Raw genomic sequence first — 27,871 nt, 5'->3', positions numbered from 1 at the left:
AAAAAATCTCCGTTTTCTTTCATAGAGAAACGTTAACATCTTTCCCTGGTTCATGAAATATTCCACACTGGACATCTAGTCTCTCCCATCTGTTGAGGATCTCCACTGATCTATAAAAAAGATAAAACTAATAAATTGACTCGCTACCTTGCAGATATGCACAAATGAGTTGTTTCAATAAAACATTATATAATTTGATTAAAATTCTACCATTTATGATATATAATAATGATCACAAGACATATTTACTTACCAACGGACAATTTTTTAATTCACCAAGGGTAACTAAAGCGTATTGTGATCTTATAAACATTGCTAGAAACTAACACTGACGTATTATAAAGTGTTTACCTCTGTTATTTTTTTCAGTTAAGGCTATTGAAACCAACCGTTAGATTCGATTTTATTCAGTTAGCTGACAATTGCTCTCAATTTGAATCCATTGACAATTACTTAGAAAATCACATTTTGCATGAACGATTTAGTCTAGAAATTTGACCTTTGTACAAAGCCGTGACGGATATTTCAATGATTGGCTTCACCTTTATTAATAAGCTTTATAGCCACACATGTATTTTACATTTATCGATCATTAGTCATTTTACCGTCATTATTACCATCCAGCCTTACCATTTTTCATATATACTATAACTAGAATCCACATGGTACGTATATTCGAGAGACATTTTACATATCAATTCAGTTTTGGATTTAGAGAAAATGTTCGTGTGAATACGGGATAAATTATCCAAAGCAGACTTAAGATAAACAGAAAAAAATTAATAAATTTAAATAATTTGAAACAACAATGGGTTTCGTAATTTATCGAAATAATGTTCGCTATAATTAGAGCTATACATTAACGAATCATCAAGAAAGTAGAACGAGAACATTTGATAATGGCGGTGGATATGTAACAAATATAACATTAACTTTCAGTAAAATTTATATGGCTTTTTTAAATTCGCTGGTGCAACGAAATGCATTTTTAAAACGAGTTTAAAGCTTCTAAGCTTCAGACTTAATTAGAGCTTCGGCAGCGAAATCTGTTAAATTACCGAAACGGGGGAATTTATAACTTTGATAATGAAACCATCAGACAAGCTCCGGTAATGACTTTAGTTAATGTGTTATTTTAAATTTTCTGTTTCAAAAGCCCGATAAACATTTAGTTATCCCTATTTAAATGTCATTTGACCTATTAGTAGCTAATATTTAGAGGAAAATCCTTTTATTTTCCTTCATTTATTTTTTTAACTTTTGGAATAATGTCTAAGGGTTCTTTTGATTACTTTCCTCCTTACAATTTGATTATTAATTGTTATAGCAAATTATATGACTAGGTAGGACAATATCACCAAAATCAATTTTTGGTATTACCGTTTTTGCACAAGATATGCTGTGGTCCGATTCTCCAATTTGGTGGTTCAATTAGACACGTGCTAGGCTTCGGATGATTTGGAACAAGGCGCCTATTTTAACCAAAAGAATTATTTAGCCACGAGGTGCACATTTCAAAAATAATTTTGTTAACAAATATAATTACCATATACCATGAAAAGATACCAAACTAAATAATATTAATCGGGTGAAAATGTATCAACACAAGTCAATGTTTCGACTTTATACTGTTAATGTCATCGTGTTGTTTTGAAACCGACGCTGACCTCATCAACAGAGTGAATTCAACCAATTAGAGGTAATTGCTGATATAGTAAGCAGTAGATTAAGTTATCTTGACCGGACATCTTGTTTGATAAATGGATTAATATGAAATTTTATGTGAATATTCTCTTTTTTCTCTAGAGTTATTTATAAAAGTTATGACCCTGAAGGTATTGAATTGAAATGTGCTAAATATGAAAAATATCAAAACGTAAAAATGTTAAATAAAGCGTCAGAAACAATAACAGAGGAATGCCTCTATTGTGTAAAGCTATCAATATTTGTCAATAAATAATTTAAAACCTTTTAAAGTCAGCAATAGATAGGACACTAGGTGAATCGCAGAATCGCTAAAACAAATGTTTGAAAAAGCACAACCTAAAAAAACAAATATTCTTAGTATTAACAGATTGGGAAAAAGTATTCTTCAGAATAAGAAGAGAATTGTTATGGATTACAATGAGAAAAAAGGTGTGTACGTGAGTTTCACTTATCACTTATTATCAGTGAGTTTAAGAATTATATAGGACACACAGAAATGCTGTAATTGCAAGTAATAAGAAATTAACCATGTGATGTCTGAAAAGATGAAATATATGAAAAAAAATAAAATGTCGTAAGAAAGTTCTGATATCTTGATAACTATTGGTATTGTACACTAGCTACAGAAAACATTAAGCATGTATTTTAAATGATAAGATTTTTAAGTATTAATATAGACAAGGTGAGAAATATAGAAATAAACGAGGTATTTTCTTATATAAGAACCATTAGAAGTATATATCGAAATAATGCAATGATTTGAAATTGAAAAAACGGCCTCTAGAGCGTATAATAGAGTGGAGAACGACCAGAGTATAATAGAAACGAAACTGGGGATATTTTAGAAAAAAACACTGTCGAAGTAAGAATATTCATCAGAAGCAATTAAGAATGAGGCGCATTTGTATATGAAACATGAAGCAATAGACACCAAATATAAAAGAGCCGGCTTGGTAGCCTCAGTGGTTTAGGCGACAGAACTGTCCTAGTACTGCTGCGATGATCGCTAATTGGAATCTTGCAGGGCGCGCTATTTTGTGATTGAAACTGTGAATGTCTCTAAACAACAGTGTAAAATCTGACAAGGAATAATTATTCCAGTCACGCCAGTAACCAAGCTTGGTGAGAAAGTTCTTCACGTTAAGAATTAAAGTCATTAAAGTAAATAATTTTAAAATACAAATGTAATACGCCTATAACCCCTTGTGTGTCTTTGATTATATACCCATATATACATAGTATATATATGACCGAATTTCATCAAGTATACGGATAATTCAATGTACAATATATAAGAGTATCCAATATATGTATTTTATCCAATATAAGGTGAGCGAACCTCTAAACAGATATTCTAGCTAAGAGTGACTTTTTATATATACAGTTTTTTGGATAAATATATGTTATTTTTTACTGAACTGTCTAAACCATTCTGAGGACCCTGATGTTTACTCCACAAAGTATATATAAGACGAAAAGGAAAGGAATAATAACGATTCGTTTTTATTGTATAATTTTAATAAAAGAAAAGTTTGAATTAAGAAAGTTACTTTTAACTGGAAGGTGGCATTTTTTTAATTTTCAACATATAATTCAGGTTTATCATGAATAACCTTGATCTTTCCTACAATTACAAATAGTTTTTGTATAACAGTATTTTTCATTTCTAAAAACGGTGGCCAAGGGGATTTTGGTTTGACAATAATTTAAAATTCGACAACGAACACATAAAACAGAGATTTTAAAAAATCTGTAAGAAAATATATTAAAATACTTTCAAATAAGAATACATTTAAGAGATACAATGTACACGTATATTAATTAAAATATTTTTTCGTTATTTTTCACAACTTATTACCATCTTTCTGGTAAGATTGCGATATTTCGACAAGGAATAGCGATGTTAGTTTGATAACTATTCAATCATCAAATGATTTTCTCATCTTTTCGAAACCCTGTGCTAGTGAATCCATACTGCGTGGATCTGAAAAAGTATTGATTAAAAGACCCTATTGTTCGTTGATTATACTAATTGCGGCAGATCGATCTATTCCAACCGACTATTGTCATGCAAGAGGATGTCGTTGAGTCTGTTATTTCTTGAAAAAATACGTTGTTCGATTTGTTCCTGTCTATAGAAATCCACAATAATAGTTTCATTTGGTTTTAGCAGCTTTTTATACACTACGTCTGGTTAATCCCATCATATGCGCAACAACACTTTATGACAATGGATATTTCTCCATGGTGTCGATATGGATGGGTCTTCTAAACTATCTCATGATTTTTTAATATTGGTATTAGTGTGGTAGATGAACTTTCGATCTTTCCATCAAATTTTGACGTGACAAGTAATGAAATGATTATATTGAAAGGGCTTGAATAATATTTTGAGTCATATCGTGTGGTAACCACTTTCCTCCTTTTCTCTCTCATGTTAACATTGACATGTCTCGTAAATTGTCTGAAATCCTTATCAATTTGAAATGGGTTTTCGATAAATAAGTCTTAATGTTCTGGACTGTATCTTTTCATAGACATCAACATTTCGGTTCGGCCTTCACTTTGAAATCATTGAAAATCAAAATCATAAGTAAGATATACTGAGATTATCAGATATTAAGCAGATTTTTTCAATTAGAACCAAATAAGTAATGAATGTTGAAAATTCGATTTTAAGAATTATAATAACGGATGGATAAATGTTGTTTTATATGGGGAAATGTCAAATTGTGAAATTTAGATTTAATTTTGATCCATAGATGCTGGTTTAGAGATTAATATACAGACTAATAACCGCCTAATATATGATAAGCATAACCAAATATCGCAAATAAATCATAGCAAGGAAAAGTGAACAATATCTGGTAATGTGATGATAATAAAGCTGATCAATATTTAATTTGTCGAATCAATATATACGCATGGCTTATTATCTCTGAGCACGAAGGAAAGAAATGTTAGAGGAATGGAATAATTATTAACCTGAATTTGACCGGTTTATTTACTCAACAGTAAATAATAGGTCATGATAAGTATAATTTTTTTTGTTATAGATCCATTCAACGATTAGATGTAACGATTTTAGATGGTTGGATCTTTTTGAGATCTTAAGATTATTGATAGTTGGATGGATCTTTATAAAGGGTTCACTGGGAAAGTTTCACTTCCAATTATTAGGTTTTCTATTCTTGTATAAAAAACTCTAGAAATATTTTCCAAACATTTCTCTAATCGAAAGCTAAAAGTGTAAATGGTATTTACAGTTAGATTTGGACTGTGAGATTGTTTGATATCTCTGTTTTGGGTTAGTTACGCCTGTAATTCTGTTTATATAGATATTATTCTAAATATATTTTATTTACAAGAGTGTTTCTAACCATTAACCCTGCACTTTGACTGGGCAAAAGAATAATTGATTTGATTTTCGTTGTTTGTAACAATATACCTTATAGAAACCGTTATTTCCTTTTCGATGTCTTCTAAACCAAAACTATTTTAGCAAATTTAATATAATAAATTTCATAAAATAGCTGTTTAATCGCAAATTTCGCTTATGTGAAAAGTGACAATTTATAAGCCGTCTTTACAATACACTACATGACTATTTCTGAAAAACATATCAATCAATTGTACGTATTTACTTTACCGGGAATAAAAGTCATTTCTGTAACAAAATTTATTTCAAAGAACAATAATAACATTTTAAATGCAATCCAAAACGATCCAAATCTGCGCGTGACGTAGTTTTTTTGATTGCACTGGACGGTTTTTATAGCTACTTATAGTTTTTATAGGGCTTATCCCTACAATATTTTAATAATTTTGTGTTATAATTGGACATTATAGAGTGTATCCATGGTGTCAGAGCTACTAATGTAATTATATATATATTTCAAGGCAAGAACCAGCCTGTATATTTTGAATATCGGTAAGTTGTTCACAGCAATAATATCATCCTGTGTAAGAATTTACTATTTTAAGTACCTTTAATTCAGTCTAAAGTTTATTTAACGCAATACCGAGGTAAATAACATTGATGATAACATTTGAGGTAAGTCTCTAACAATTTTTTTCTTTTTTCAGTTACCAAATAATACACAAAATTATATTCAATATGATGTCACTGGTTTAGCCATACAAATGTGCATGGAGTCAGTATTTCTATTGAGATTCGAATTCCAACTAGACAAAAGAAAAGGCTTCTAAATAAACTCTGTGAATACTCACTGTTGTTCACGATATACAAATATACAATATGTTCTCAAAACACAAAGAAAAATATTAATTAAACTCAACTTTCGAGACATCACCAAGTTCATTGTCAAATATCTGGTGTCTTGTTCATCAAATAATTCGATGGTTTATACTTCACCAGGTTAAGGGACACATATTTGATTGCACAATGTGATTTTGTCAAATTTGCTATTATTGGATACTCTTTACAGCTATTTTCTGCATTCATTAACTTTCTTGCCATATTTCATGGTTAGTGTGTCTGACACAGTTATTCACTTATTTCTATTCTGTAAAAATTATAGAAATGTTTTTCAAATTATCGTTTCACTTATTATCGACGATCGATTGAGGGCAAATTTATGATATCTTCCTTGATAAAACCCAGTTCAGTGTTGCTCATTTATTTATCTTTACTTTCCGTTGTTTGTATAAAACATTTTTTAACTTTAAATATTATTATTGTAAGTCAATATTTTTGTGATTATTTATTACAGCCAATTAGCCTATTAATTAAATCCCATGCTTCATTTACAGTTTATGTAAATGTTACAATATTGTTTGCTGTGGAAACTATGTGTAGTTTTAATATTACGATGATATTCAGATATTCCATAAAAGGTCATATTATTAGCTTGTTTGAAATTACAAAAAAAAATATTGCAAAATACCTCACATACACTGCATTGCCAGAAGTTAAAAAAGGTATTTCTTTAGATTTTTTCAAAACACAATACATTAGACAATTTTAATCGTAACTGCCAAATATGAAAAAAATAATAAAAATATCGATATATAAGACATCAATTTTGCAATTTGATACCTCAATGTTAATAAATGATATAAGAGTGTTTGATAATTTTAGCTTTTTCCTTGTATATAAGCTATCTTGGAGTTATTTTTAGTAATCTCAACTCTTTCAGGCAACTTGGGAGCATATAATTTTCCACCTCCGATTTATCGCATTTGGCACAATCAGAACAATCTTCGCCGTAATCGAGTAAGAAAATTGAATCTGATGGGCTATATATCTGACAGTTTTCTAGTATTCGAACAAAAATGTATTGATTGCCATTCAATCTCCAGCCAATTCAATTAAACAAGATCAATAGTTAATGTTTTAACAGTCTTAAACTAATTAATATAATAATAAACCTAAAGCCATTAAAAAATTATTTGCAATAATTATAATTCCTTACAGTTAATATACAATATTGTTTCCTTATTGTTATTACTATAATTAATGAAATCTGTATAATTTTGGTAACTTTATATGCAATTAGATATGTGAAAAGAAACATATACTGTGAAGGTTATTCATTATTTTTGAAATGGTAATTTTGATTTCTCAGTTTTTTAAACTGTCCCATTTGTCTGCACCATGAAAGATTGACTGGTAGAGTGATGACTAACTTAGAAAATATTCCCTCTACTATTCGTGAAATAGAGTTAGAAATAATCGAGAGTGTGGACTTAAAAAGTTCGTGGAGCACCTTCTTCAACATCTATTTTTCAAAAATAGACAATAGAAACAATAGACTTAACCGATTACAGTTATGGAGTAATTTGTAAATTCACACCAAATCTCGCAAAATATGTAAAAATTTGTAATTGGGGAACATTGTCGACATCACACTAGAACTAACTTTATAACAATAAACAAAAATAATAGGAATTTTTATGTCGTTTCGCCACTATTAATGAGACTTAAGTCTACGACTGGAATATTTTATTAAAACAAGAGACTAGGAAATGGCCTAGTTCATTGCTTTTAAAACGAGTTCCTGTTCAGAAATGAACTATGAATATGTTACCGTCTTGTGTTCTTAAATCTCTTTTGAGATATAAAAGAACTGTTGCTCTTGGATTACCTCCAAACAAGCACAAAAATGCCATTAGATTATAATTAAATTATTTCAAGGTAAATGGATTTAAGAATTACTGAAAAATTACTTAATATCTGCAGAGAAATTTTTGATAAACCTTGTACAACTTCAACAACAACTACGTTATTCACTAGATTCAGCCTTCAGTGACCTCTGCCTCTTCTTACGCATTAAAAAAATCATGGAAAACGATTTTCATTAAAAGAAAAGATAATGGTGTAATCCCAGACCTGTCGGAAAACCACCAAAATTAAGTAGGGCGAAATTGTATTGAAAAATAGATCTTTTTGGGACTATCAATGCATAATTGCACAGGCTGGTATAAATTCAAATTAAGTTTTGTTTTAAATTTATTTAATTTCCTATCAAGTGGCTACGGGACTAATAAGAGCCAACAACGAAATGCAAATTGACTAATTAAATTTTAAAATGAATTATGATCATGGAACTACTTAATATTCACACTCAATATTCCGAAAATAAATCGAGTCGTTCGTATGATTTGTTCTTAGCGAAATCTCAGTCCTAAATATAAATAATTCTCGCGTTTCAGCTCGAATATATCGATCTTATCGTCTAATAGTGTCATAATTCTATTGCTCGAGGGACATCTTTGCTGTTTCCAATAGTTGAAACTTTAAATAAAGTTGGCTGCAGTCAAATAGGGAATGGGCTCCTGCAAAAAGCGGGACCCGTTTCGATTTCGTTTTACGTTTATTTTCGCCGTGTCCTATGCATATGCTTCCAGCTTCAATTTGTTTTTATGACACAGTTTCGGTTAGTTTGTATTTTCTGTAAGTTCTTTTTGAGCGCTAAATATTACTTACGTTATCAATACATTTATTGATCAATATATACATTGGTATCGATGCAGTTTCAATATTTGTTTTTATTAAAATATATACTGAAGCATTTACTTAGCATATATAAATTAACTAATATTAAGGAGTTAAACTACATCTTACATCTTGCATCTTACATACATCTTGGTGCACTGAATATATATTTTTGGGTGTTAGTTAGTCAGTTAATTTATAACAAATTGATAACTCGCACAATGCAGTATAGAACATCTTCGCATGCATCATGACATGTTGGTAACACTGCTTCCGTATGAATAATGCGATCCGTATGTAGTGTCCAGAGTACCTACCAAGTTTTGTACATTATATTTCAGGTTATTTTATTATTCTACGGTGGTTAAAATGAGCGATCGGTGAAATGTCTGTTCTGTTAGATGTTGTTAACACTTCATGAGCGATAGTATCCACAGTCATAACAGCATACACAAAACATATATACATCATAAAAATACTGCGATAACAGCGACAGCAGAACTCATCACTCACTGGGGTAATAGAGCTGGAATTGCGAAACCTTACATAATGGAAGCCAATGCTAGGCTGCGAAAGAAGTAGTGCAACGGTCTTTAAACCTCGATATTTGATGATTGAAATAATGTAATATGGTTCGGTAAATCATTTTTTAAATTGTTTCCTATAAAGGAATGGGTTTATGTATTAAGAAGCCCAAAAGAACCTTACCATCCAGACTGCTTTCTTCCCATAGTCAAGCATGGGGAACGTTCCGTTATGATTTGGGTAGCAATATCATAGAATTCAGATCCTCCTGTCATTAAAATCACAGGCCTGATTACGGAGAAGGAATACCTCGACAAACTTAATATTGAAATTCTTAATACGGCTAGCATACTGTTATCAAACCCTGCTGTATTAAAAGATAATAATGTGTGCAGACACGGAACTAAATATATTCACCCGCAGTTGGAGGAGACCTCTGCTGCAAGTGCCAGACCTCAACATAATTGAACAATTATGGGAGTTTTAGAGCAAAAAGTGAGGAGTAAATATCTATCTCCAATATTATTAAGGTAATTGGTGAATATTTTTGCAATTGGTACAAGCATAAATTAATTGTTCAGACACTCTACAAATCTGTTACTCAGCAGCTTTTTTATTTTAGTGCTGGTTTAAAAGCAAATAGTTGCTCAACACCTTGTTGGTAAATAGATAATGTGTATATGTTAGATGTTTACGGTATTTTGTTCACCTCCTGTATAGTTAAAATTTCAAATAAATATGGGAAAAACTGATCTGGGAATCTGAAAAAATAATTTCGAGAAAATGAGAATAAAGTTATTTTTGGCATGGGCAATTCTAGCACGGATGACCATCCATTTATTTGTTTCCATTTTATTGGTTTGTTCAAATATAGCATCAATGTAAATATTGTCCTGAGGCCCTGATATTTTAATTTTCTTCGCGAGTCTCGGAACGTCCTTGGAATCGTTCTCAAATATATTGAGATTATTTTATTGTGTTTATTTAATACTTGCTTACTTATTTTAATATTTAATTATTCAATTTTACTTTACAATTGAACTCTCATCACTACTGACATGCCTTTATAGTAGCGTGTGGCATACAGGTGATAGAAGTCAACACCTTTCCCTTTTTATTGAGTTTGGTATTTTTCCTTCAGTTGTTTACTGTCTTAGTTCCTGTTGTATCTAGGCGTCTGCAGTGAAATCGAGATTCCATTTTCCGATCAACTGTAAGTAACTTATGGTAGACACATACTGTCTTCGTGGCTTCAATTATTAATTATTAGTTATTAATAATCAATTACTATTTATCACTTTAAAATCAAATCAATTATGAAATATTTCAGAATTTCCATAATAATATGAAAAATACATCGCAGTTCTTTTTTAATTTTTAAGAAATTACAATGAATTTATTAAGCTTCAATAGTTTTAGAGCGTACAAGTATATCTCAGAAAACGAACTGCAAATATATTATTATAAAGCTTTAGTTATTATTTTACGGTAATACAATGTACTATAAATAATCCACAATAAACTATTAAATATATTCTATATGGCTAATATTTTAATGACCTGATGTTCAGGTGATTTTCGTATGTCTAGACATAGACAAGAAAGATAAATAGAAGTATTACAGCGTATGCACATGAGTCACTAATAATACCTAAATAAAAAATATACGAAGGATTAGAATAAGACAGGGGCAAAATATAGGAATGAAAATGAAGAAGTGTAGAAAAATAGCGATGTTAGAAATTTAAACAGATTAGTTAATATCTAAATGTAGACAAGTTAGCTTCTTTAAGGCCAAGATGTAAGAGTTTAGGAGAGGAATTTTGCTTTAATAGTATTTATTGGGGTAAGTCCTGAGTGCCAAATTATCCAATGCTTGAGGTACATCTAAGTTTTTACCTGCATAGGTCTACCCAATTTAATCTGTGATAATGAATAATTGCTCATAAAACTAAACAAAAAGTTTGTTAATTTGGCGGATTTCTTGATTTAGGGATCATTATAGTTTTAGCCGTCTTTCAACCACCTGAGATATGTTTTATATAAAGTACTACTTTAGTCAAGTTAGTGAGTTTTATAATTTACATATTTAGTAGATTTTGCAACACTTACCCTGTTATTAAATGATCGTGCTGTTCAATCACGATCATTTGGCGTGACTAAATGAATTGACAAATTTTCGCACTTACTACTTGAAAATTATATTTAAATCTGCTTTCGCTCAGTTTGCTCATTTTATTCTGTGCGCTCAGTAGAAACGATTAACGTGCTGAAAAAGAACTAGGAATATTAAACCTCTATAATTAAGATATATATGAAAAACATACATATTAAACTATATGAGGAATAAAAACGAAGTGTACATAGCAGAAAATATAAAATAGTAAAAAGTAAAATATCTATGAGGAAATATTTGGAAAACTGACCAAGCAGGTGGATGGAAGTTTGAAGCAAAAAAAAATTTTTTTGATAATTTTTTTAAAAATGGATAGAGCAAAAAGTTGTCTCAAGAAATAAAATTGCCAGCTTGGTTGGCGCCGTGGCAAAGGCGACAGGACGGACGTCCTACTGTTGCTATAGTCGCGGGTTCGAATCCTGCTGGGGCATGGTCGTAAATTTATATTCGTGATTTTTTAACATTTGTAAATGTGCTTAGGCAAGAGTGCAAATCCGACAAAAAAAAAATGATCCCAGTCGCGCCAGTAACCAGGCGGGAACCAGATGTCTTCTGAGATGATTTCTAAGTTGGTCACTCGCCAGTCCGTAAGCTTAATTCCGAGGAGTTTGATTGGGAGCCCACGTTAAACTGTAGGTGGAAGATGGAGACTTTAAAATGATTAAAAAAATAAATAAAATGTCAATCATACTTCAAAGGATCTATAAAGTATCCTTAGAATTTCTAGGGCGGCCATTCGCTTTTCTTTAGATGTAAGGAATTTATAATATTTAATAATTTATCTATAACGTTACTAAATTTGATATAAACAAACTTTTTAATTGCGTCATACGTAATTCTCAATGTTATCATAATTTACGGTATATTATTTCGAATTCTTCTCGAGCTATTGGTGATTTCAATTTATGTATCTATTTTACAAGAAACAGTATCTCAATCTTGTCAGTAACTATCTCAGTCATGTCAGTAATCAGGTACGGGAAACATCAAGCATGAACAACTTTTTAGAATTACATCAAATTATGTGGGAATCAAGAATGTAATAATATCAGCCAATGTTTTTCTCAAATTTATAATTAATTAATAATATTTCAACATTTGATTTCTTGGTGACTTGATTTTAATAAAAGTAAAAATGTTCTTTCGCGACTAAGCAAATGTTTTATTCGAAAAATTTAAACAAAAATCATTAATTGTCTCTTGTATGAATAATCGTATAAAAAATTCCAATTGTGTTAAATTAAAGTGAGACCATGTTTTAATTTATGGAATTTGTCGGTTTTATTTATGGCCGAACAGAAAAAAGGCGGCCCTAATCCATTTTTGCATTTCCAACCTATTTGTTGGTGTAGAACTTTAATAATGGGGGAGTGTCAGAGTCAACCAAGGGCATTTAATAAAAAACCAGATGTTTCAGGTTTAGCATTACGTAAATTTCCACTAAATTAAGTTTTATAATTTTATTTGTACCCTAAAAGTAATACAGAACTGTTGTATGTACGTATTACGTTTTCAAATTTAATATTCAAATTATTGTTACATATGTTTAATAAAATTCCCACATAAAAATTAAGGTGTAGATCATACATTCAGCTTTATTTATATGGTATCATCAATTATTAGAACATAATATATTTCTTTATTTTTCAATAATCCGTTATACCGCTGTGATCAAGAAATAGCAAGCCTTATGAAATAAATTGTAAACTGGTCATACATTTTAAGCTCATTCACTCTAAGATTACATCTCTTGATACATTGTACTTATGCCAAAATTTCTTCCAGGCTTCCCAGATATTTGGAATGACATATAAAGACATTATCATTGTAGTTTCTTGTTATTATAGTGTAGGTCATATATTAAGCTTTATTAATATGGTATCATCAATTATTGGTACATAATATAGTTCTTTATTTTTCAATAATCCGTTATACCGCTGTGATCAAGAAATAGCAAGCCTTATGAAGTAAATTGTAAACTGGTCATACATTTTAAGCTCATTAACTCTAAGATTACCTCCCTTGATACATTGTACTTATGCCAAAATTTCTTCCAGGCTTCTCAGATATTTGGAATGGCATATAAAGACATTATCATTATAGTTTCTTATTATTATATTGTAGGTCATATACTAAGCTTTATTAATATGGCATCATCAATTATTAGTACATAATATATTTCTTTATTTTTTAATAATCTGTTTTATCGTTGTGATCAAGAAATAGCAAGCCTTATGAAGTAAACTGTAAACTGGTCATACATTTCAAATTCATTCACTCTAAGATTACCTCCCTTGATACGTTGTACTTATGCCAAAATTTCTTCCAGGCTTCTCAGATATTTGGAATGGCATATAAAGACATTATTATTATAGTTTCTTATTATTATAGTGTAGGTCATATACTAAGCTTTATTAATATGGTATCATCAATTATTGGTACATAATATACTTCTTTAGTTTTCAATAATCCATTATACCGCCGTGATTAAAAAATAGAAAGACTTATGAAGTAAACTGTAAACTGGTCATACATTTCAAATTCATTCACTCTAAGATTACCTCCCTTGATACATTGTACTTTTGCTAAAATTTCTTCCAGGCTTCTCAGATATTTGAAATGGCATATAAAGACATTATCATTATAGTTTTACTCTTCTTACTTTTCAGTAAAAATGGTGTTTTTGAGGCGGTTTTCTGAGCTTAGGTTGTATTCAGGAATCTGATCGCGCTAAAACAAGATGTTGTTTAGATATGTTAACAAGGCCGCATAAAATATAGTTTTAGGTTACTATTCCTCATGTGTCATATATCAAGATTTGCTATAATGTTTTGTACTTTCTGTTGTTATTATTATTATATTTTATATCATCTAATATTATTTAAATAACATAAGTTGCGAAGAAATAGGTGAGCATTATCTTAAACTATTGACCAATTATTTTATGGCTTGCGGATACTTCGCTGTAAAAATACATAAGTTTTCTTTGACACCTTTTCTTGAGACACCTTTTTGCACCATTCTTAATTCATTCTGTGTGCTTCCCATTTTCAAAAAAATTAATTATAAAATTATTGTCATGAAATATGTCTTTTGCTTTTTGTTATGCTTACTTTTTATTTTTTGCTTCAAAGTTCCATCTACCTGGGTTCATTTTTATAATATATACTAGCGACCCGCCCCGGCTTCGCACGGGTGCAATGCTGATACTAAATTCAATACACTACAGAAAAAATATGAACGTTGTATATAAAAACATAGCGGCCCGCTCCGACTTTGCACGGGCATAAAATATATATGCCTATGTCACTCAATGAAAACATGATTAAAATCGATCCAGTATTTTTGGTTCATTCATTACTGCCCTTGGCCTGCACGCATTAAATTTGGAGTAAAACAATTCCTCTTCCCCTATACTTACTATGAAGATTTCCTGCTATCTTTGGAATATCTAAATTCATACAATTTTTATTACATTACACATTTTTAAACGCGAATTTTAAATTTGTAATATCTCCGAAAATATTTGTTTAATTTACATGCTGTAAGGAACAATATTGATCTATATTAATTGCACACTGTATTTAAGGTACTTAATTCGATAAGGATTAATGCCCTAATGCTTAAAATAGCTTCGTAAATAAGCCATATCCTCACGTAAAAAGTAAACAATAAAAATGGTTAATGTGGGTTATCCCTAAAAGATAAACATATACCATCGCGGACTTTTTTGTAGACCTTTTTATGGTGTACAATACTGTAGTACTTTAATTTGATCTAACTCGTAGGGTTAGGCAGCGTTTTTGCTAATTGCTAAATAAGCCTAAAAAAATAGGTTAATTTACGACATCACGTTAGAAACCTCTAAAATTAGCAATGTTGCCTTAGTATATTATGCATGTATTATACATATAAACCTTCCTCTTGAATCACTCTATCTATTGAAAAAAACCGCATCAAAATCCGTTGCGTAGTTTTAAAGATTTAAGCGCACATAGGGATATAGGGACAGAAAAGGCGACTTTTTTTTATACTATGTAGTGATTTGGTCAGTTCTCCAAACATTTTCCCATAGATATTTTACTGTTTAGTATTTTATTTTTTCTGCTATATATAATTAAAAATATAAGGTCCGTTCTTTTACCATATATAGTTTAATATGTATATTTTCCATATATCTATTTTAACTTTAGAATTTTAATATACCTAGTTTTTCTTCAACACGTCAATCATTTCATACTAAGCATATAGAATGAAATGTGCAAACTAAGTGAAAGAAAAATATATAATTTTCCAGTTATATGTGCGCAAACTCTTCAATTCATTTAGTCACGTCAAAGGGACCAAAGTTATAAAAATTGACATCACCTCAAAGAAAACATAGGGATAGCACTGTCATTTAATAACCGGATAGGTGACTCAAACTTCGAAAAATACTAAATTATTATTGACTCCTTTGGCGTGACTAAATGAATTGAAGAATTTTCGCACTTGTAACTGGAAAATTATATTTAAATTTGCTTTCGCTTAGTTTGCTCATTTCATTCTGTGCGCTTAGTATGAAACATTAACATTAACATGTTGAAAAAAAACTAGGAATATTAAAACTCTATAATTAAGATATGTATAGAAAATACACATATTAAACTATATAAGGAACAAAAACGGACCTGACATAATTAAGTATATATAGCAGAAAAAATAAAATAGTAAAAAGTAAAATATCTATGAGGAAATATTTGGAAAACTGACCAAGTATATAATATAAATATGAACACAGGTGGATGGAAGTTTCATTTTTTTTGATATTTTTTTTTAAATGGGAAGCAGAGAAAGTGAAGTGGAATAAAACTTAACGCCAAAGGGACCAAAGTTATAAAAATTGACATCACTTCAAACAAAACATAGGGATAGCACTGTCATTTAATAAACGGATAGGTGAAACTTCGAAAAATACTATATTAATAATAAAAACAATAATAAAATTACCCAAGGAATATTCAGTCCTAAACTCATATATCTTAGCCAACGAAAAACAACTATGCATTAAAAGAAGCCAGCTTGTCTACATTTATATACCTAATTTTTCCCTTATTCTTCATTTAATTTAGGTCTATATTTTACTATTCTCTTATCGTTATCCTATTTCTCGTGTATTTTCTATTTAGGTACTATTAGTAGGTCGTCTGCATGCGCCGTAATATTTCTATTTACCTTCCTCGTCTATGAACGAATATAAACATACATAACTATAAGAAAATCCAAACCACCCCAACATTAGGCCATCAAAATATTAGCCATAGAGAACGTAATTAATATTTTTTTGTAGATTATTTATAGTACATTGCATTACTCTCAAATAATAATTCCAATGCTTAATAACATATTGATAGTTCAATATCTGAGATATTTTTTTACGCTCTAAAACTATTAAAACTTAATTATTTCATTGTAGTTCTTCAAAAAATAATAAAAAACTTGCGATCTATTTTTCCATATTATTACAGGACTTCTGAAATATTTCATAACTGATTTGTTTTTCAAGTTCTAAATAATAAATGATTCAAGGATGCTGTATGCGTCTACCATAAGATACTTACATTTGATCAGGTAATTGAATCTTATGAGTATATATTGTATTGTACGATTTCAAACTGTCAACAATGCATACTATTTGTTTGTTGTGTAATTTTTGTATTTTTTAATTGAGCTCTCACCATTTTGACGACTCATTATAATATGTATATGTAGCCTGGTTACTGGCGTGACTGGGATCGTTATTCCCTGTCGGATATTTCACTGTTATCTACAATAATTATCACAAATATAAAATTCATTCATGCCTCAGGATTCGAACCTGCGACAATGGCAACAGTATTAGGACCGTCCTATCTCCTTGACCATTGCGCCAACCAAGCCGGCTAATTGTAATTGTAATTGTACGGTTTTAATAACTTAGCGGGTATGTGCGAGTATATCATATTTTCCGAAGTAAATTAGAATATGCGCATATGCCAAATTTCGTTTTTGTCATTTAACACAATATAACTAGTAAATTTTTTACAAAACAATATATTTTTGGTCCACCGAATGCATCCAGCGTATGCACAAAAATCTTAAATACATTTTTTCCATATGACGAATCTTCTTCACTCTTACATATTAACAATGTATTCATCAAACAGCTGGCATCATTGAATAATTTTATTATGTTGATTCGCCCGGATCATCGATCCATATGCGTAGAGATTAATTTTTGCGTGTGAACAATAAAAATATAAATAGAACGCATACAAATTACGTGATCAAAAATTGTATATGTTATATTCCAAATTTATTTGTTTAATGTTTAAATGATATCCATCGCCCCCCTTCCAAATTATTAATGGTTGTTTCAAAGCATCCTAAGAACTCGATCTGCGTAAGAACTGATTGCATATCTCCGCGTTGTATACTATTATATCTACATACAGGTGGGTCACCAGCCGAAAAAAGTGCAACTTCATTAACAGTTGGTACACTATTTTTTTACGTATTCTCCACATGATACTTTGTTTAGTTTAATGAAAATAACGTAGTTGGCGTATTGCAATTTATTGAAGACTATGTTTATAAAATGTGCCAATTGGTTATAATATTGCAGGCAGCGTGCATTTTTTAAAATATATTTTAAAGTCTCCTCTTATCAACTGTGGGTTTATCTGGACTGGGCCTAAAGTTTAACGTGGGCTCCGAACCACGCTCCTCAGCAATAAGCCTACCGACTGACGAGTAACCAACTTTAGAAATCATCCCAGAAGATATCCGGTCTTACCCAGCTTGGTTACTGGCGTGGCTGGGATCATTTTCCTTGACGGATTTTACACTCTTGCCTAGAAAATTCATAAATTTTAAACAATCTCAAAAATACATTTAAGACCATGCCCCATTGTTTCTCGTCTTCAACCATAATCAAATAAATTTCAAAGATATTGGATAGAGATAAGGCATTTAAAATAAAAAAACCAATATGATGATACACTGGGCCCTGAAGTTTGAATATTGATTCAAAATTACCATTCCCATTTTCAACCAATGTTACTGCTGCAAATGATGTCACTTAAAGTCCCACAATCTAGGCAACAATTCAATAAACGAAGTTTAGGCAAAAAATATTTCGAATGGAACTGAATTTTTTTTATGTGCAGCAGAGATGGACCGATTCACCTTTGTATTTAAATGCATGACAATAACGACAATAGAACATCATCTCATATAAACTACTTTCATCGTTATGACGAAAAGATTTCTGAGAGGTTCCGAACGAATTAGGAAAGGCTCTCTAACCCCTTAAATATCATTCGAACCAACAAATTGTTGACGAGTCTAGCTGTTTCCCGCTATTGTAACGGTAGATCACGTAGTTCGAAGGTAACTTATAGAACATTCATAAATTTTAAACAATCACAAACATACATTTACGACCATGCCCCATTGTTTCTCGTCTTCAACCACAGTCAAATAAATTTCAAAGATATTAGATAGAAATGGGGCATTTAAAATAAAAAAACCAATATGATGATACACTGGACCCTGAAGTTTGAATATTGATTCAAAATTACCATTCCCATTTTCAACCAGTGTTATTGCTGCAAATGATGTCATTTAAAGTCCCACACTCTAGGCAACAATTCAATAAACGAAGTTTAGGCAAAAAATATTTCGAATGGAACTGAATTTTTTTTATGTGCAGCAAAGATGGACCGATTCACCTTTGTATTTAAATGCATGACAATATTTGCATATTTTGTCCATGTTCTCGATGACTATTTGAGCATGCCACTTATAGTGGATTTTGTTGTTAAATTCCAACGCAAAATGATAAAGTGATGCCCGTGTCAATAGCATTCTGTTGATTGAAATGCTCTGGGTGTATCAGTGACTCGTTGGCATGCTTTTAGTTTTTTGTGGAAGATGTCTTTTGTGATGTTTCCGACTTTATATTATGCATGTATTTGCAGCCTCTTAAATTTACAATAGCCGTCTTGAGTTCTTCTGCCGTTCTATTTAACAAACCTTTACGGAGTATTTTTTGTTATAATAAATACATTAGAAAATATAAATAATTTTTCAAGTTAAAACTAATAGGAATGTGTACAAAATGTAACTAACATAGTTAAAATCATTGCCATGGCCATTATTGCGGTTGTTATCATGAACTTGATATCACTCTGACAGACATACATCAGTTGAAATCAAAATAAAAGCAAACTTTTGAAATTCCTGGAACCTTATTTCAGCTACCTATTGAGTTCAATTATGGTGCTGAACAATTATCGAATACACCGGTAGAATAAAAAATAAAATATATATAATTATTTTGCCGGTCTATAATATATACATATATATTATACATAAACCATTATATTTATTATTAAAAAATCAAAATTATTATAACGACAATAGAACATCATCTTATATAAACTACTTTCATCGTTATGACGAAAAGATTTCTGAAAGGTTTCGAACAAATTAGGAAAGGCTCTCTAACCCCTTAAATCTCATTCGAACCAACAAATTGTTGACGAATCTAGCTGTTTCCCGCTATTGTAACGGTGGATCACGTAGCTCGAAGGTAACTTAATTTTCAAGATGTCCGTGCCAGCATTCATTGGACATTAAAAGCAGTCGCAGAGAAGAAGTTTAACCGCCTCCCCAACGGAAACTCAAACCGTGCGGAAAAGCCAAACCGGATTTTGCAGGATCGGAACTTTTCACAGGATGTGAGAGCCTTCAAGTCGTAACTGAATTAGGCTGGTATTTATTGGCCGTGAACGGTAAAAATAGAAACGTTTAGCCGAATTACGCATACTATGGTATCTTCTAATTATTTTTTTATGGTTAATTGTGTTCAGCGGGCTTTCAGAAACGAATTGCCTTTTGATTTCCGAAGGAACAGATTTTATAAGTTTTGTTTCGAATAAATAACGAAATATTATGATTTTATTTTTTTTAAAATATTGTTAAAGGTTATTATAGCTATATAAGGTTATATTGTTTATGAATTATTCGTTGTTATATGTGAAAACTGAGTACATTACAGAGGGAAAAAATAATTAGATTTAAGATATTAAAAAAGGTATTGATTAATTGGAATTATACTTCAGGTATAATTACGAGGTGTACCGGAAAATAATTTCCGATTTTATAAGGGATGTCCCTAGGTTTAAATATGCTATGTTATGATTTTACACCTATATCGTTTTATTCTGCTGATATCAGGCTTCAAATCTATGCATGGTAAATTTTAAAAAGGTAACATTGTCATAGATTTATACCACTTTGAAAATGTCAAGTTTCGTACCTAAGAAGGAAATAACAGTTGTAACATCAAAAACATGCGAGGCGTGTTTCCAAAAATTCAAAAAACTTTCCGGTCGACCGAAAAAGTTTAAAGTTGCGAAACTGTAAGAGTTATTGGACGAAGACCCTACCCAAACTAAAAAACAGTTGACAGGAAATCCGAAATATGTAGGAAGATGTGTACTACAACAATTGAAAATAATTGAATGACAAGCAAATGGAGTATTGAAAATTCTATATTTAATCTGCTTCGAAGTTATGATCGCAAGTCATATCTGCATCGAACAGTTATAGGTGATGAAAAGTAAATTTATCGCGCCAAAAATCATGGTCATCACCTGGCGATGCCGGCCGATCGACTCCAATTCCAAGTCGTTTTGGTCGCAAGACAATACCCTGTGATTGGTGGGACTAGAGCGGCGTGGTTTATTACGAACTATTGAAACGTGGCGAAACCGTTAATATTGCCTACCGACAACAAACGATCAATTTTAATTATGTATTGATCAAAAACTTTCGAAAAATGACCTGAAGATAGAGCAAAGTGATTTTAAAGCACGATAACGTGCGATCTCATAAAGCAAAACCTGTCAAGGAGGCTTTGAAATCACTTAGATGGAAAATATTATCACATCCGCTGCAATATCCAGACCTTCAACCGTCTATCAACTTTTCGCATCAATCAGACACACTTGCAGAGTTAGGATCTCAAATTAATTTAAAAAACATTACGGCCACACGCAGCTAATGAAACCGCTTTCAGAGCTACCCAAAGCAGCAACAATGGTATTTTGTTGTGATTCAAGACATTGAAGCAAAAAGTTAAAAACCCTTAAGCGATTGCTGATACAAAGATAAAGTTATCACTTACTAGGAGTGCGGCTAGATCTATCAGATACAGTTCATCAATTCTAACTAATTTATTTGATGGTCAATGCGAAGATTATGACGGATGTGGAAATTGATAGATGTTGCGCTCAAAATCCAGCACTAAAACGAACTATTGTCCATGAAGTACAAACGTTTGTTATATATAAAGAGAAATAGTCAAGAAATATAGTTGAAAATAGAGATATCTTACTGCCGTTTGTAATAATGTACCCTTTATCATTACAGGTACAGTAAATAATACTCTAATTACAAAATATATTAAACTGCTTTGTTACTCTTGCGATTTGTTTATTTAAAGAAATATATGAAGACTAAGTACCAAAAGAGATGATTAATTATAATTTATATTTTTAGTTCTTCATCAGTTAAGTGCATACCGCATCAGCTCTAGAACCGGCTATGTAACATAAATAAAAGTCATATACCAATAGTTAAAATATGTAATCACATTAATCACTTTTTCTTGTATACAAATATTCATATTATATTAATTATACACAGTTATGTCGTTAATGTTTCCGTCGCTTAATGACTTTATAAAAACAAAGTATCAAAGGCAAGAGAAGTATTTATTCAGTTGGACAATCTTCTCATAGTAATCTGAAACACATGCACGTACATTCTGTAATGAATTAACGCTGATGCATTCGTAGGCTTTCGGTTAACTGGATTGCAGGATCAGAACCTATACGTAATTACATTGGCGAACGAAATAGAATGAGAATTACAAAAGTTAATCACACTGGAGCATCGGCTAAATTCTGGGTCACGAGTATAACGCCAACAGTATTTACTAGCAGGTATTTAACCGAGCCAACAATATCTTCAGATATTTCGTTTCAGAATAGCGGAGAAATAATACATATTTCGCAATAGTTTAGTAATTTATAATTTGTAGTTTAATAAAATACGTTTTTTTAAATATTTTTTAAATACACGGCTGAAAAATATGTCGGAACTATAACTATACTATGTCGAATACCTATTTATAATGATCAGTATGCATATAAGAGACGGGTTTGGCATTCGGGATTAATCTGTAAGATGAGCAAATTGTTACTGCGTAATTGTCAATTGCTGGAGTCATATCTTTTCGGAAGAAAATTTAGAGTATCGCACGAAATGGCGTTCTCGACATTTAAAACTATTTCGACTGGAGTTCCACAAGGAAGCGTCTTAGGACCTTTGATATATCTGCTCTACATTGCTGGCATTCCAGCAATAAACTAAACACTACTTCGAACCTCTGCTGACAACACAATTATTATGGCAAAGGACATATCTATATCTAGGGCAATAGGAAAAGTACAAGTGGCAGTCAACAAAATCTACAAATGGACGAAAGATTGGAAAATTCAACTTAATAGTTTAATAGTCCTCGTTAATTTTGAATTCTGGTGAAATAATAAAAACTTAATTATATCACTCAATGAATGCCCGATTCCTCAAGCAGAATCAGCTAAATACCTTGCAATCCATCTTGACAGTAGATTAAATTGGAAACATCACAACTTGACCTAAAATCAAAGAGGTTGATCTATAAGACAATCAAAAAGCCAATTTGGACTTATGGACCTAGTCATACAACGCTGTCAAAACAAAGTTTTTCGATTGATTATCACTGTCTATCGCTACGTAATAAACGAAGAACTGCACGATGACCTAGATATTAAATGGATTTGCGAAGTTATCCAAGATTTCGCATTGAAACACGAAAGAATATTACTAAATCATACTAACGTGGAAGCATACAACTGCTGGACAGTGCTCAGGATGTCAGGAGATTGAAGCTAACCAAACCATACGAACTTATATAAATTGTAAATTATAGCTATTATAATAATAAGTTATTATAATTTTATTATTGAGGAATACATATTGATGTATTTGCTCGCACTCGTCTTGCTTGTGAATTAATCCAAGTACAAATTAAAAGTAGTAATTAATTAATGTATAATTAATATTGTACTAAGCGTATTTAATAAAGATGTTATAAAAAATATATAAAAGATAACACTAGTAGCCGTTACCATTGGCAAACTTTTATTAGCTACATTTATAGTAAATTTTTTTCAGTGTACAATTTTTAACATTTCTATGCCATGAAATAAAAAAAACATATTCATAAACTTCTTTTGAAGTCAGTTGTACGCTATTAAGATAAATTAGGGAGATTAGTACACATAGTAGTTGAATTAGATTTAAGGCTGTAAAATAGATGCATTAAAACTTGTTAGCCAACATCTATTTTAACATCTATAATTAATGTTTACTTACTAAAAATGTGGATAGTCTAGCTATATTACTCACTTTACTTTTTTGTTCATTTTGAAAAACATAGATATATAGAATGGATACCTAAATGGTCACAACCGTATCCATTTTTTTCTCGTGTGAATCACTAGAAGGCCGAATATGACAGATTAATTTTTTTCGCCGTGAAATTTTAGAAGACATCTTAGGTTATATTTGTTTGTTTCTATTTTGGTTTATAATTTTAAGAAAACTTGTTAACATTGTTTTCGTAAAATTTAAGGTACATATTATTTGTCTAAATATAAATATTATAACAAAGGAAATACGATTATAATTAGGTCTTGCTTGTTTTGGCGGATGAAAAAATCAAAAAATGAAAAGTATTTTATTTTGTGGTATATTTTAGACACATGATTTTTTAATTTATAGTTTTTTACAACAGGTTGCTACTGCACTCCCACTTAAGTAATCAGAGCAAAGTAATGCTAGACAAAGCCGTCATCAAACTAACCTGGCCGTACAATATTAGGGGCAGCAAGTAGTTGCAATATTGAAACAGAAAGCAAAGCATGCTCAATCCTTAAAGCATGAGTAAGACCTATCTAGATCTCAATATGCGAATAGCGAAGCAGCAAATAAATAATCATAGTATATATCAAAGAAAACTTGCACAACATACAAATGAGCCAGCACTGTCGCTGAGTGTAGTAGGACAACACTACATGAAGCTGAAGATAAATGACACCTTTTTTTACCAGATTGACCAGCTAGAACCAAATGGTCTTTGGCTGATATCACTTCGGGTTTGGAGAATGATTGAGAGACCCTGGGTTACGACTGGGACTGTCGTAGTTTGTTTACTACCGCGGTTTGTGGATGGGTAGGAATTTTATCAAGGTGTCGTGTTCTAAGGTTCCTATGCAGGACCTCACACTGAGCATGCTAATGAAAATTTTCAGCAACGGAATGCCTTATTCGAGATTCGAGTGTCAACACCGAAAAAACTACAATCCACTGCTGAAGAAATAGAGCGAATTGATAAACCTCTAGAACTTTTTATTATATGGTATTCATAGAAGAGGAAAAACACCTTCACGGGGTATTAATTTTGCCAATTGTTTAGTTTAAGTCGGAGATTTGGAAGCTCGAAGCTCGAAGCCTCGAAGCTTCGAAACCATACATGAAATTAAGTTATTTCAGTAAGATGCAATTATTAGTATACAATCGAATAATTTTGTTTTTATAACATCTTTATTAGATACGCTTAGTACAATCTTAATTTACAATTAATTTACTACTACTTTCCCTATGTACTTGGATTAATTAAACAAGCAAGACGAATGCGAGAAAATACGTCAGTATGTATTCCTCAATTATAAAGTTATAATTATTTATTAATTATTAACTTACAGCTATAGTTTACACTAAATGCATACACTTTATATAAGTTGGTATGGTTTTGTTCGTTTCAATCTCCTGACATCCCGCGCGCTGTCCAGCAGTTGTATTGCTTCCACGTTAGTATGACTTTGTAATCTTCTTTCGTGTTTCAAGGCGAAATCTTGGATAACTTCGTAAATCTATTTGATTTCCAGGTCATCGTGCAGTTCTTCATTAGTTACATAGCGATAGGCATTGGTAATCAATCGAAGAACCTTGTTTTGACAGCGTCGTATGACTAGTTGATTTGAATTTTTAGTGCAACCCCATATGTGCACCCCATAGATCCAAATTGGCTTTATAATTGTATTATAGGTCAACCTCTTTGATTTTAAATCAAGTTGAGAGTATCTTCCGACTAAGCAGTATAGTTGTTTTATTTTGGTACTAATGTGTTTTGCTTTTTGTCTAGCGTGATGCTTCCAATTTAATCTATCGTCAAGATGGATTCCAAGGTATTTAGCTGAATCTGCTTGAGGACTCAGGCATCCATTGAGTGATATAATTAAGTTTTTATTATTTCGTCTCAATGCAAAATTAACGTGGACAGATTTGGAGCTATTAAGTTGAATTTTCCAATCTTTCGTCCATTTGTAGATTTTGTTGACCGCCACTTGCACTTTTTCTATTGCCCTAGACAGAGATATATCTTTTGCCATAATTATTGTGTCGTCAGCAAAAGTTCCAAAAAGTGATTCTTTTGTTGCTGAAAATCGAATAATAAATCGTAGAACGTTCCTATTGCAAATCGGATCGAAATTTAATACAAAATATAATGACAAGAAAGCCTAGGTTACGATAACAAAGAGCTAACAGTATTCATCCTCCCTATCGTAAATTAAAAACTCTGTCAAATAGCCGAAATGTGGTTTGGAAACAACGGAATAATTTGGAAAATAATTTTATGACACAACAGAAATCGACTATTCGCAGGAGTTCTATTAAACAAAACAGCAAGCTTTTAAAAATGGTATGCACTAAATATTTTGATTTTATGAATTTTTTGTTGCTAGCATGTATATGTCGGCTCTTATATATATGCTGAATCTTAATAATTTCTTAAGAGACTTAAAAAAATGTAGGGGACCGAATTAATCAAAAACTTATTACAAAATATTAAGAAATATTTTAACATAATCTTTGCTTGTAACAATCTATATGGTAGTTGCTATATAATTTAATGCAATAATGACTAATTTATAATAAATTCATAATTAATAAAACGGTAATGTTTTTATATGTTTTACTTTTATAATTATAATTATCTGAAAGTTAACTTTTAATTAGGTAAACTAGTAGCTTTTAATCATAGGGTAATAGAGATGCAACTCAATAGAGGACTCTACTATTAAATAAAATTCAGTTAAATATAAATATAATATGTAAAAATAAATAAATATAAATATAATCCGTAAAAATACATAAATATAAATATTATCGATAACAATAAATAATATAAAAATAAATATATCTCTAAGATATAAATATTATATACATATATATAGACTTTCGTGCATTGCAAATCAAAATTATCTCTTTCGTCTTTTTCCTTTTTCATATTTGTTGCCATCAATTTAATCTATTAGATATCTATTATGGGTTTACCCAAAAGTACACCTTATTATTTGTAATTTTCTATCTCGAACATCATTATATAGTGTACAATTAAAAGGTTTTGAATTTACATTTTTTAAAGATATTTCACAAAAATATATTATATTATCGACGTGGTAATATCGCGGGATAAAATGAAAGAGTTTAAAATTAAAAGAAGAGGTTAAAAGAGCCCTACTGACAATATAATAAAATAGTTTTCTGGGGCATAAGATATCGACTTGATTCGTTCATTTATAGAGGAACATCTGAAATTGAAGTTATAGAGTCATCCCCCGCTATGCAATATAATTATAAGCCAATACGTTTGTATGGATAATTACACTTTTTTTCTTTAATGAAAAGAACCCCTAGGGTAGTTATTAAATTGATGACACTTTAACAAATTTGTTCTTACCTGGGCAATAAATTTTACACAATTTTTCTCGCGTATTGAATATCGGTTAATCTTCTCTTCATAGATTTGCATTCAGGAGCTATTATTTTATTGGAGCTGCAACTTCTTTTAGAAGGGCATTAATTTCTAAAATAATAATCATAAATTTCTTTAATACTTCCGATTGGTTTGGGATTTTTAACATTATCAACCATTGTTTAATGACATCCAAATAATTCTTCGGACGAATACGATTCTGCATTTCTTTAGTATCTGTGCATCCGGGTATACAACACTTCCTAGATCGATAAGTAATTTTATTTTTTGTACTACCGACTTATATATACTAATGAACTAATAATTTAATCTCTAAACGCACTATTTCTTATGTCAGCCATACTGAACATGACGCTCAAAATAAATAAATAACAAATGCACCATAGAAACGAAGTGATCTAATCAGATCCCGTCGCAGCTTATAGCGTAGCGATTAAAGCAAGTAATTAGTAGGAAGTTAAAAGTAGCAACCTCTGTATGATGGACGTCGCGTAATATTTCCCCAAAATTCCCTATAAGTTTAAATATC

At 30.9% G+C, this 27,871-nt stretch overlaps 1 long non-coding RNA gene across 1 annotated transcript; it reads right to left on the bottom strand.

Annotated features, from left to right (window-relative positions):
* On the bottom strand, positions 1 to 27,639 carry LOC143190218 (uncharacterized). Its single transcript, XR_013004191.1, has 3 exons — positions 27,498 to 27,639; positions 27,307 to 27,432; positions 1 to 110 (listed from the first exon to the last, which is right to left on the bottom strand). It is a non-coding gene; the product is annotated as an uncharacterized LOC143190218 (long non-coding RNA).
* Between the last annotated feature and the right edge of the window lie 232 nt (positions 27,640 to 27,871).

This window comes from Rhynchophorus ferrugineus, unplaced genomic scaffold, assembly GCF_030347505.1.
Source record: "Rhynchophorus ferrugineus isolate W39M unplaced genomic scaffold, kcgeb_rfMv2 rfM2, whole genome shotgun sequence".
Lineage (NCBI taxonomy): Eukaryota > Metazoa > Arthropoda > Insecta > Coleoptera > Curculionidae > Rhynchophorus > Rhynchophorus ferrugineus.
Note: the sequence above shows the minus strand (reverse complement) of the source record. Positions and strands in the feature narration are given on the sequence as shown.